This window comes from Stigmatopora nigra, chromosome 2 (assembly GCF_051989575.1).
Source record: "Stigmatopora nigra isolate UIUO_SnigA chromosome 2, RoL_Snig_1.1, whole genome shotgun sequence".
NCBI lineage: Eukaryota > Metazoa > Chordata > Actinopteri > Syngnathiformes > Syngnathidae > Stigmatopora > Stigmatopora nigra.
In genome coordinates, this window is record NC_135509.1 from 8,071,138 (window position 1) to 8,083,535 (window position 12,398).

Genomic DNA, 12,398 nt, shown 5'->3' on the forward strand with positions numbered 1-12,398 from the left:
AGCCATAACTACAAATGGATCTTTAAATCAACCATTAAGAACACACACAACTGAAAACCACCGTTAAATACATATGTACGACTTTAGAAACACAAATATTTTTCGCCGAAAAACTGTTTTTCAAGGAATGGTTCTATAATAACATTATAAAGGTCCATCAATTAATCAATGGTGATGGTGTATAGTATAATTACAAGGAATTATTTAAGAAATACAACCTACCTTTAAATCCCAAGCAGTTGTTTTTGATGATAGCCCCTCTGGGGTATCCATATTGTAGATTTCCATTCCATCCATTTAAAAGATTTTTATCCTCAAAGCTCCTCTTTATTGAATCGTCTTCTTCGTTATTAAATCATCTGTTGGAAAGGGGTGATAAAATTCATATTCTTAAAAAGGAACAGAACACACAAGTGAAAAAATGTCCAAAAGAAACCCATGGTTTATTACTTTTGGAAAAGAAATGACTCTACTTATGAACTCTTTATCAAAGTTTTAAAAATTATCTAAAGGCCTTGACAAGATTGCAACTTTGTTCCAATTTTTTCCCCTTTTTTTTTAAATTTCTACTTTTAACCCCTGGCATGCTGTATGTTACAATGTATAGAAGTTATTTTTTGTTTCATACTGCTATTTTAGTTGGATAATTTCTTGTTATTTGTCTGTTTTGGGTGTATTAAATAGTTTGATTTCTTTAAATGGTTGCATCTTTGTTTAAATAAGAAACAGGAACCAGAAATTGCAGAAATTAACCACATCTGGGCTTAGGTAAGGCCTAGGAACTAATATTTTTTGGGGTTTTACGTACATCTGAAAATAAAAACACTTAGTAGAGGTTATATGCATCCAGTATTTAACCAAATTCTCATCTTATGTCAACTTGACACGACTTGAACACAGATAAGAGATAATTGTATTCACTCTTTCACTCTCTGGCAAACCGCCCCCTTCAAATGGATCGAATGTTTAAGGACAAACTCATTTAAATTCGCTGCAGAAGCATTAAAAGAACCATACGATCGAATGCCTATTATGGCCAGGGGTACTCAAAGTGTTAAATGACATTTTATTTCGCATTTTAAATGCATTACTGCATTTTCCGCACGATAAAGTACATCAGATTAGTTTCACCGGATGGCCAATTTTAGTATTGTTTTCATACATGAGCTTGCATTATAAAGCTTTGGTAGTAATACTGGTAGTAGCAGTTGGGTTGTGTGTGTGTGTGTGTGGGGGGGGGGGGGGGTGTTTTCTAAATCTGAGATTGAACTGTGCTTAAGGGAATTTTCACCATGATTTACCAATATTGATCTAGATATAAGGCACATCAGATTATAAGGTGGACATTTGAGGAGAATTAAGTCTTTTAGTTGCGCCTTATAGTGCGGAAAATACGGTAGTCGTTGTATTCCATTTTTCTGTTAACTAGATTTTTTTTACCCCTCTCAAAGCCATGGAGTCATCTCTTTCAATGGAAATGATCTATGCCAGACCACTTAGTTCAAATGGGTTGGCGGCATTAAAGCTTAGAAAAGCTTTAAATTTGTTAAAGTCACACCACCTACTCCTCAACTAAAAGGCATGTGCTCACTTGCGTTCCTCCGGGTCACATCCAGAAAGACAAAACACATTGACTAAGATGTGGGTTTCCCAACTTTGAATCAAAGCCCGAAACGGGACTTTTATTGGCCAATTCCGTGTAATTCTTTTCTGGTGAGTTATTTTTATGTGCACGTTTCCCAATTTCCAAAGGATCGAACACAAATGTTGAGCTTTTTTTTTCATTTAGCCCAACAGCTGAGGGACCCGGAGGGCAGCCAAACGCCTCCCTGACAGACCAAACATGTCTGACATGCACTCTTAAGAATGACCCATGACACCACTGGGCCATTAGCTTAGTGAGAAATAACAAGCGCGTGTGAGCCCATCCCTTTCGTAGTAAAGACTTGCGCAAAAATTTCTGACGTGTACTTTTTACCCCCTACTGTTACCCGGGATTTAATTGTTTTCAGTTGGCAGGGTTTCAGTATCAGGAAGAGCCAACAAACAAACAGATCGTAGGGACGAAACTGTAAAAAAATGTCATTGTATTTCAAAATATAGTGATTTGGAGAAACTGCCATGTAGTGTGCTGACTTTTATTTTCTGATTCACAGGTTTTAGAGTCAAGGTTGATGCAAAATTAAGCGAGTTGATGAGCGGAATCGCCTCATCTTCATGCCTGACTGATTCCATTGGTCATGCAAGAATCAATACTTAGAAGCAATCAATAGAATTTTGTTCTGGTTAGAATATGACGTGCAGGTTCTACATAGCTTAGCACTATTTAGGGCAGACAGTTAACTCATTAGCTGCCATTGACGTCAAAATAGCTTAAAAATGGGTATTCTTAGACAGTCCTACCTATTTGAAAGATTTAGACTTTACTCAATTTAGTTAATGGGATGCAATGATTTAAACATCATGACATTAATAAAACATAACTTTAAATTGGTATTAAGGGCAACAACCGGAATACCTTTACTATTTTTTGCCCATTTTATAGCTATTAATGTATTTTTATTAACATTTTATTAATTTAAATTGACATTTATTCATAAAAAGTACGTAGAAATAATCGGGAATAATAATTAAATATGTATATGTTTACAATGTTAGACACTAGATTTTATTTTCATTATCGAATATGTAACTTGCCGACATGTTAAAAGATTTCCTATGATAACCCATAAAAAATTAACTTTCATTCGTCCTCAAAAAAAATGTCCGACCCTAAAAAGAATGCATATTTCATTCATTTAACAATTCCCTTATAATAAAAACATTAACATTCTACATTCAGTCACTGATACGTTTAACCTTTCATTTGATTGCGTGCAGAGAAATTGTTTAAATGTCAAAATATATCTGCCTCAATAACATACTTCAATCAAATTACAGCTGGAAACACATGGTAATAACCCATACATAGCTAGCATAGATGAGCCAAACAAACTTTCATAATATCTCAGTTCATTGTTTAAAATTCCATATGGTAATTAACATTTATTGTGCAGCCATTCGTGACAGTTCTCACCATGTTTTCCCTGATGTGGTTACTATTTCTGTGCGGTAGGCAAACAACAGGGGTTAAAAAACAGAACAATAGCGTGTCAAATCCATATAAACCGCCGTATTTTATCTCTACGGGTGCAACCATGGTGACTCATCTGTCTTTTTTAAGTTTATTTTCTCATTCTGAGACGATACAAAAAGTCTAGAATGTCAAAACTGTTGTGATGTGTCTTTACAGGACAACTTGAGGAAATACACAGTAATTATGTTATACTTGAGAGCCACCAGTAGTAAAAAAAACAAAAAAAAAAACATGTTGACAGCTTGAGTTTGGTAATTACATCATAACCGCAATTACACTGTTGCTTGTTGAATGTGTAATTGCGATAATTACTTTGTAAATATTGTCATAGGGATATTTTTTGTAATCTAATATGAGCAAACAGAGGCATATTGGAGAAAAATCCTTGAAAAATACGGTCAAAATAACACTTTCATGTTTCTTATGAAAATATGTACAAATTGCATTTTTCACTAGCGTTTTTTTTGCATATACTTGAAAGTTGCCCTCTTTTCTGGAGTTATGAGTGACTTAAAATATGGATGTTTATAAGGGGGTTGAGCTTGTATACCGTCATGGGCGGGTTAATTTGATTACTAAGAAAAAACCTCAAGTGTTGCCCTCGAAATGAATCTTGAAATAACATATAATTACGAAACGGGAAAATAAGAAGGCTACTGTGTTACTAACGTCAGATTTGACCGGGTTATTTTGACCTTAATTTCTCCAAGTTGATCCCATAGTGGCTTTTTTCAGGGTAGGGCGGCTTCCTCAAATATTTCTGAAATATGCACTAGAGGTTCAGTGCAGATTAAATTGTCTATTGGTGTGAAAGTTTATCTGGGATGGGCTAGGGGTGACATGAGGAGAAAAAAATGGATGGCTTTTGGCGTAGCCTTATTTTAGTTTGAGATTTAAATACGTGGCAAGAATTTTCACAGTACTTTTTCTGTCAAAATCTCTTATAAACCTCTCGGAAAGTGAATTGGACAACTTTTTCCAAATTCTAAATACGGTAATTTCTACACTACAGAGCGTACCTGATAATAAAAACACTTACACTGGTTGGAAGAGTCATTGAATGCAACAAAAGTGACTGTCCTCATTTGTATTTCATGCTAAGCAGAAGTTTTTTGACTTAGACTCTTGGTGACGTAAGGTCTTTGTGGCCAAAAACTGATCTGAACTCATCATGCGGCATTTTCTTTCCTTTCTCTGTTCGTTTAATCATGTGAAACTTGCTTTCTTAGCTAATAGCTATTCTTATACTCATCTAAGAAGTCCCAGCTTTCTTCATTGGGGCCATCAATGGAAAAATAAGGCAATGACAGTCTTGGGCGGCGCACCAAGGCAGCACTCAACACTAGCTAAATAGAATTTACGGTGCAGGGACTTCGTGGCGGTCGAAGCACGGGCGTCGTAAAGTTCAAATGTCGTAGATCCGGGACGTCTTAACTGGAGGTCCCTCTCTATTTTGAATACTGCGGAGTTTCCTGTTTGAAAATGAAGTCAATCCATTCATCAAGGCGTAGAAGTACAAACACTGCGACGTCTACAGATGGAGTATTTTCAAACAGGTCACTGATAACACCATTTGGACTGTTCCAAGTAATTTATTGAGCCTTAACAAGTTAACACCGCCAGAAGGAAGACATCTGGAAGAATTGTACCGCCTCATCGAGCTCAGTTCACCTCATTCTTGCTGAAGGTCAACACTGTCTAACACTGCTAAATGGTGTGAGTGATGGTTTGGGTGGAGGGTGAGGTTTTAGTTGGTGTGCACGGGAGGAGATAAGTTTGAAAGGGATTAGGTGTAGAGATACCCTCCTTTAAAAAAAAAGAAAAGAAGGAAAATTCCAGAGAACAAGATCCACTATGCCGTGATGTACACAGGAGGGACACACCCAGAGTGTGACTCAACACTTGATTCATGGATGTGGCCAGCTTTTTTTAAAGAAATGATTCCATACATAACTCATTTGTTTTGAGTTTATGTCCCGCCTATGACAAACAGATGTCCTTTTTGTAGAAAAGTGGCTGTTTATCAGGTCAACAAGATGACAAAAGGATTTCAAAATAGACAATTTTTCATATTTTGTTGGGGGAGGCCAATAATTGTTTGTTTTTCTTGTTGATATGATAAAAAAAAGTGGGCAAAAACGTTTTATTCCAACAAGATTGGAGTGAAAAAGGCAGAAATGCAAGAAAATCTGGGCAGATGAGAACAGTATTTGTTTATGTACACCTTATTTTTCAGATAATAAATTGCACCTGAGTATAATTAAAAGGAAAAAAATATGTATGTCACAATGGAGTATAAATTTCATTTTTGAGAAGGTTTTGTTTTGTATTGATTTTACAGAAAAAACAAGAAAAAATATATGTTAAAGTAACGTTAGCATCTATTAACATAAGTGATTTTCCGATAATTATAGCCAAAAAAAAAATCAGACAATACTTGAATATTAAACGAACAAAGTGCAAATATACAAAAAATTCATTGAACATATTTAACTTCACTTTAAATGCATGTGGCATAGAAAAATGCTAGTTTGAATATTTCCTTCACAGTAAAAGTGTTTGTCAGAGTTGCACGCCTGCCAAGTTTTGAGAGTGTGCTTTGATATGAGAATGTGCTTTTGATATGGCATTTATCCCTTGCAGTGTTCCAGCAGGATATTTTCAAAAACAAGTATGGAGGAGCCTAATGTAGGCAAATCTCCAGGATTATTCTCCATTTAGATGGAAAATATTTCCCATTCCTCGTGAAGATGTGGCATTCCAACAGGCCACAAATGTCCATATGCTTTCATGTTATAAGAAATGTCGGTCATTTTGGTTTGGGCATCAATAACGCGAGTAGCTAGCATGAAGAAAACAGGCCATAAGTACATGCTTCAGGCATATGTTTAGTCTACACTTGTCGCGGTATGATGAATATGGGGAGGAACATTAAAAAGGGAAATAGTGTAAAAATTAGACAACAAACAAGTTCAGTGCCTGGAGGTTTTAACCATCGAGGGCTCGATCCCAGGTGGGTCTCTACTGTGTGTAGTTTGCATGTTTTCCGTGGGTATGCGTGGGTTTTCCCCATGTACTCCCGTCTGTGCTTCTTTTTTTTCAAAGGTTTTGAACTATGCCTAATCTGGTTGGCCACCAAAATGAATGAATGAATAAATGAATGGAAAATAAGATTGGTTAATGCTAACCAAAATGGCAAGCAAAAGTAGCAATGTGGTTTTGTAGGTGAATAAATTGTTTCTTTTTTGGCCAAAAATGCTTAATACAGACGCTCCCCAACTTACGAACAAATTAGGTTCTGAGTGCTTGTTCATAAGTTGAAAGTGTTCATAAGTTGAAATTGTTCATAAGTTGAAAGTGTTCATCAGTTGAAATTGTTCTTAAGTTGAAATTGTTCATCAGTTGAAATTGTTCATAAATTGAAATTGTTCATAAATTGAAATTGTTCATAAGTTGAAATTGTTCATAAGTTGAAATTGTTCAAATTGAAGTTGATTCAGTGCTATATTTTGTATTATAATTTATGTTTAAGGCCTATATAGGTATATTGAAGGTTTATATAAGTGCATTTGTATGTTTAAGGCCTGTAAAAGTAACCAGCATTGGTTTGTACTGAAAAAAGAATTATAAAATGGAGAGAATACATACAGTACTGTTTACTAGAAACTGTCCGAATGAAGCTATCTAATGACGATTGCACAGTTTTCTTCTTTTTTTCATCATAAATGATGCGGTAGCACTGTATGGCATCATTCAATTGATTTGCAACCTTTGAGCAACGTTCAATAAATGGGTCCTGCTGCTCCATCTTTCTGTTTATAAATGATACTGACGGTCGAACGATTCAAGTTGTATTCCCAAGCATTTTTCGACATAAACGCAATTTGCAGACATGTTCGTACGTATCGTTTGTTCGTAAGTTGAATGTTCTTAAGTAGGGGAGCGTCTGTATGTTCTTCTGGCAGTCAAAACTAGGGATCTAAACACCCTAAATGTTGACTTTGTGGCACGATGACACCAGAAGCAGCCAAGTAAAGCTTGTAAAGTTGTGAATTTTTTTAACGGTTTCCATGACGGTGATAAATGAAGGAGAATTCACAGGAGGCCAAATGATGACATCACATAAGGGCCTGTGCTTCAGCTGGATTCCCCATTACTGATTTCTATTGGAAGCAAAAAGTCAATTGTCCGATTTGATCATTTGCATATGTTGGGGAATTTTTACAGAATATCTGATAGGATAGTGAAACTAAAGCGATATTGAAAACGAGGGAAAATGGATGCCTTGGTTCGATAAAAATGTTGGGAAACACCACCAACACACACCCTACACTTGTCTCCACACATACTGTATGCTCAAATCGCCTCAAGTAGGAATTCGTCTGCACAGCGAATTGGTTCAACCTGTCAAAAGTGTGTCAATTTAGATTGTCTCATTCCACAAAATTAACTTCTCCTGACAGTGTAATGCGAGCTCCTTGAAAGAATCTAAGCTGCACGTATGCAATAAGTAGGTTAACCGCACATGCTTTGGACATTGTACGATGACAGCCTGGTAATATGCTGAGCGAAAAGACACGCCATTGAAGATTTTGTTCTGAAATTGTAAATACCAAAAACCACGGTTGCTTTTCATTGAAGAATTGGGACGTAAAAGAACAAAATAAACATCAGATGTTGAGGTTTAACATTAAAATACCACTGTCTCCTCAGGGATTATTCCACAGAAACCGATATATTGAACTGCAAAGTCCCTTTTTTTGTAAAATATTGTTTTAAAAAGCGTATTAAAGACCTGAGATTTGATTTTATATGATTCTGCATCCAGTTTATGATAAAATATTTTCTTCTTTAGTTTGTATTCTGACATATAATTCTCGCATTAAAAAAAGATGTAACATTGGGACTTATTAAAGTCCAACAGTAGCATGAAAAAGTGCCCAAACGTATAAAAATTCCAGGCTATGCTTCCATTGTAGACCATGAAAGTAGGTCCTTCAGGGTCGTCGTGTCGACAAAGGTGCCATAGAGTGCCAAGATGTTATTTTAAAGGTACTATTACTACATGTTGCTTTAAAATCCTGATTGTGTTTCTAGTCATGGGCCATGCTCGCAACCCATGTGATGGCCACCTGTGTAAACTTTTGGAATATCTAGTAGCTCTGAAGTGTAGATGCCTGAGATCTGATTCATTTAGAGCTTTTCAAATTCTGAAGGAATCAAAAGTACTTTTATTTTGTTCTTAAGTTCGATATATACTCGTATTTTACCCTGTTGGCCATTTCTATTATTTTCTTTTTTTTTTTGCAAAGCAAAATGATTATTATTAAGGGAAAATGTTATTTTAGACTATATTTTCAATTATATAACCACTTTATAAGGGAATGGCAAAACATTGATGTACTGTAGTACATTGCTGGCACACAAAAAAATCAAAAACTGCTGTGGCAATAAAGGAAAAAATATGTTGGCATATGTAACCAGAAATAGACACTTGCCCTTTAAAGGCTTAAGTGGTAAAGGTAATGGTTTTTCTATCCGTTTATTAAAATGTGGAAACTTTTGCATTGACTGTATTTTCACATCTGTAAAGTGTCTGTGGAAGAAATTGACGCAAGGTTACATAAAATAAAAAATAAATTGTTCCATAGCTTTTTGGCAAGAATGAATCAAAAAAAAGGAATGATTTTTTTTTGGGGGAGTGCTGTCGTAGCTATTTGCTTTTCTGGGATGTCAAACTCAGTTTGGTTCTGACAAGTTCCTTTTTGGCTATTCTTTTTTAAATAAACTTACTACTTTGATACCTATCGTTCTCAAGGTCAAGAATAAGTACTTACAGGCCAAATTTTCTACATTTTTGATCATTTGCTATTGATCTGCCGGACATTTTTGGGCTAATTCCTGTTTTTTTGTTCACTCTAATGATATTTGAACCATTTTTAGGTTACTACTAGTTGGTTTTTGGGGATCAGACCCCCTAGCATGCTGCCTTCAGCCCGCGGGCCATACATTTGACACCCCTGCCCCATCGAATTTTCGTAAAAATACAAAAACACGTTTTATCCCAAGGCCGAAACACCCTTTCTATATCCCCCATTTTTTTTTGTGGGTGATCGTCACAACTTGGGGGGCATCTATGGCCACAAGTGAAGGGGAATGAAGTGGAAACAGATCGAGTGAGGATTAGATGTGGGAGAGCTGTCTGTTGCCATCTATGGTAGAACATAGACTGATTAGATCTATTAGACCGGTGGGAGGGAGGAAATGGATACTGCGTCCCCCCAGCCATGTGCATCATGCCTTTTAAATGGCTATTAATCTTGGCCCTGGAGCTTTAGCGACGGGAAAAGAAAATCCCGCAGAGTACCTTTCATCCTGATGTAAAGGTTAATGCACAAGCTGGATGTAAACGGACGATAGCGTGTCATAGTCGGCCACGTTTTCTTTCCTGACGCCGAACAGTTGAGTGGCCCAACAAGCCTAGCAGAGCTTATAATTGCAACAAGGCGGCGTCGATTGTATACGTCGCGAGCCCACAAAGTCCTTCTGTTCTCCGGGGAACAGGTGCAACGTGGGAGTCGAAGCCACCAGATCCCCTGCATTGGCAGGCGGGGCCGGGCCGCAGCTGCTATATGGCTAATGCCGTCAATTGCAATTTCACCATCTCTAGACGGAGGCTCGGATTATAATACTGGTTGAAACGTGATACTCCAATGCGATGTTTAAAGTGATCCGTTTAGCATGCGCCTTTGCACGATTTGGTTCAAAGTTGCGAGCTGCCGCTGTGACTGAAGAACGGAAAATACTTGCGACGGCCAGATAATCCTCAAAATTCAGCTAGCGTGTGAGTCACAAGCATGACTTCGGGTTGTTGTCACCGCAAAGGTATGAGACGGAGATGTCAAGAGAAAACAGATGTCTTCAGTGAGAGGTTGTGGCTCTCCTAAGTGGATGCCTGCTTCCAACCCCCCCGACAATCCCCCCCGATGTTGTATAGACAAGATTGTTGCCAGCAGATTGTTTTCATGGGTTTGTTTTCATTTGTGTACCAATGGAATTCTTAACGGGAGTTTACCAAGCGAGGAAGAGATGCCACCGTGAGAGTACAGAGTTAACGCAATGCTATTTGTGAAAGGGACTATTTTTGGAGTGAGAAAACAGACCAATAAGAAGGGTGGTTAGCATGTCTGGCTTACAGTTCTATGATCAAGGGTTCAATCCCAGGCTCTGGTGTTCTGTAAGACTTTGCTCCCTTTACAGATTTTATTACCGAAGGTTTTTTTGATCGGTTTCGGCTACTTTTTCTCACTTTCACACTACAGCTGTCAAACCAAAAAACACAATTAAATGTAATGTTATGAATACATTCAAGAGTGACATTTCCTTTCAATAAGGAATTACTTTGGAAAATTCTATTAAAGTTTGAATGTCTGGGTTCAATCAAATAAAAGATTGTCCCAATATGGGGAGAAAAATCCTCAAACATACATCATTTGAATAATGAACAATGCCATTTCCAATTAGTTCCATTTCATGCATAGTCTGGAATCTATTAAAATTGGAAACAAGACAATGTTTTTCAGGCATATTTTGCAACTCTATTATTAAATCCCCTGCGAAAAAAAAACAACACATCCACAAATTGAGTTCATATGGAAGAAGGAAAATGATTCAGACAATTCAAAATCCAAATAGTTTGTCAAAACATAACAAAAACAGGCCCAAAATAACTAACCATTTACTAGCCTTCCTCAAAGTAAACACAGCAATTTAACAAGTACCGTCCATATTGGTGCTTGGACTAAAAGTCAAACTTTTTTTGTACAATTACTACTGTGAGTTGTACTCTAATACAACTTATTTTTGTCTTTTTTTTTCACCCTGACCACCAACAGTTTGTTATATTGTTTATTTTAGGCTAGAGCTACTCAAAACCTGGTAATATTTTATACTCACAGGTACCTATTTTGTCTGTTGTTCCCTATTTTAGTATTATAATTCCCTTTCATCGACTTATACACCAAAAGATACAGTGCTACTTTCTATCCTAAATGCAATATCACTTACGCAAGACAGCAAAATGGAGTGACAAAACCTCCCAGTCAGGTGTTTAGGAACAGCCAAACAAATAAAGCCGTGCCTCCTTACCACGAGACCTTCCTCTACATGAAATTCCATGGCAACTGTGCTGTCTTTGTGGCGACACAAAGAAGACTACAAGAAGAGAATATGTGCTAAGCAACAACACAGTTGAGGCTTGAATATGATACAGCTGCGACTAGAGAGTAAAAAGTGACTTTTTTTATATGCTAAATTGTTTTTATATAATTCATATCCATAAAATAGAATGATCATCCAAATGATTGGACACCTGTTGTTGTTAAATGAGCCAGGAGGTGAAATCTATGTATTCGGATGCATCTAATTGCTGGTATCGACGAAGTATGCGTTAGATATAACTTAAAAACATATAAATGGATTATTATTAAACTTTCAGGACATTTTTGTAACATGACGAGGAAGATATGATTGAATTTTGGGGTCAAGGGGTTAAAAGTTGTACAAATCAGACAGGGGAATATTGAAATAATTTGATAATGGGTGGACTTCAATTTGCAGGGAAAGTCATATGACAAAGAGAAAAGAGGTCAGAAATATGTCGATGCTTTGAGTTTGACTGCTTAGGCAGTACTCTTCTTCTGTCTTCTATTTTACCAGTGTTTTTATGCTTCTAGTTATTTTTTTATTCTCCTTATGCTTATACAAGGTCAATAAAAATTATCTTGTCTTATTTTTAGTTCTAAATGGCTTGTACTAATTACTTTCTCAAGTACTTTAAATTACTTTCAATTTGACATAAGCTCGTCAAAACACTGTCAAAAGATGGTCATAATCATGACATGACACCTGTCATGTCAGATGCCATTAATTGCCCTCATACAGAAAGATTGGAAACAATGTCAACTTTACATCCAAAGTGACATAACACTTAGTGGCATCTGTCATAAACACTAAATCCAATTTATGACAGGTGTCATGTCATGATTATGATTTATGACAATGATGAGATAAGCATTTAAAATCAAACTTTCCTCCTTAAAAAATCTATGTATATTGTATGTAAATACAAAAATCTGATTCTTTTTTCTTTCCTTTTAGTCTGGAAAAATAGGGTCTAATTACGGGTCACCATTGTGATTAATAAGGACGTCTTCATAAAGTTCAGCTCATTTTTCGGGCGACCATTCCGACCACGTTGAAT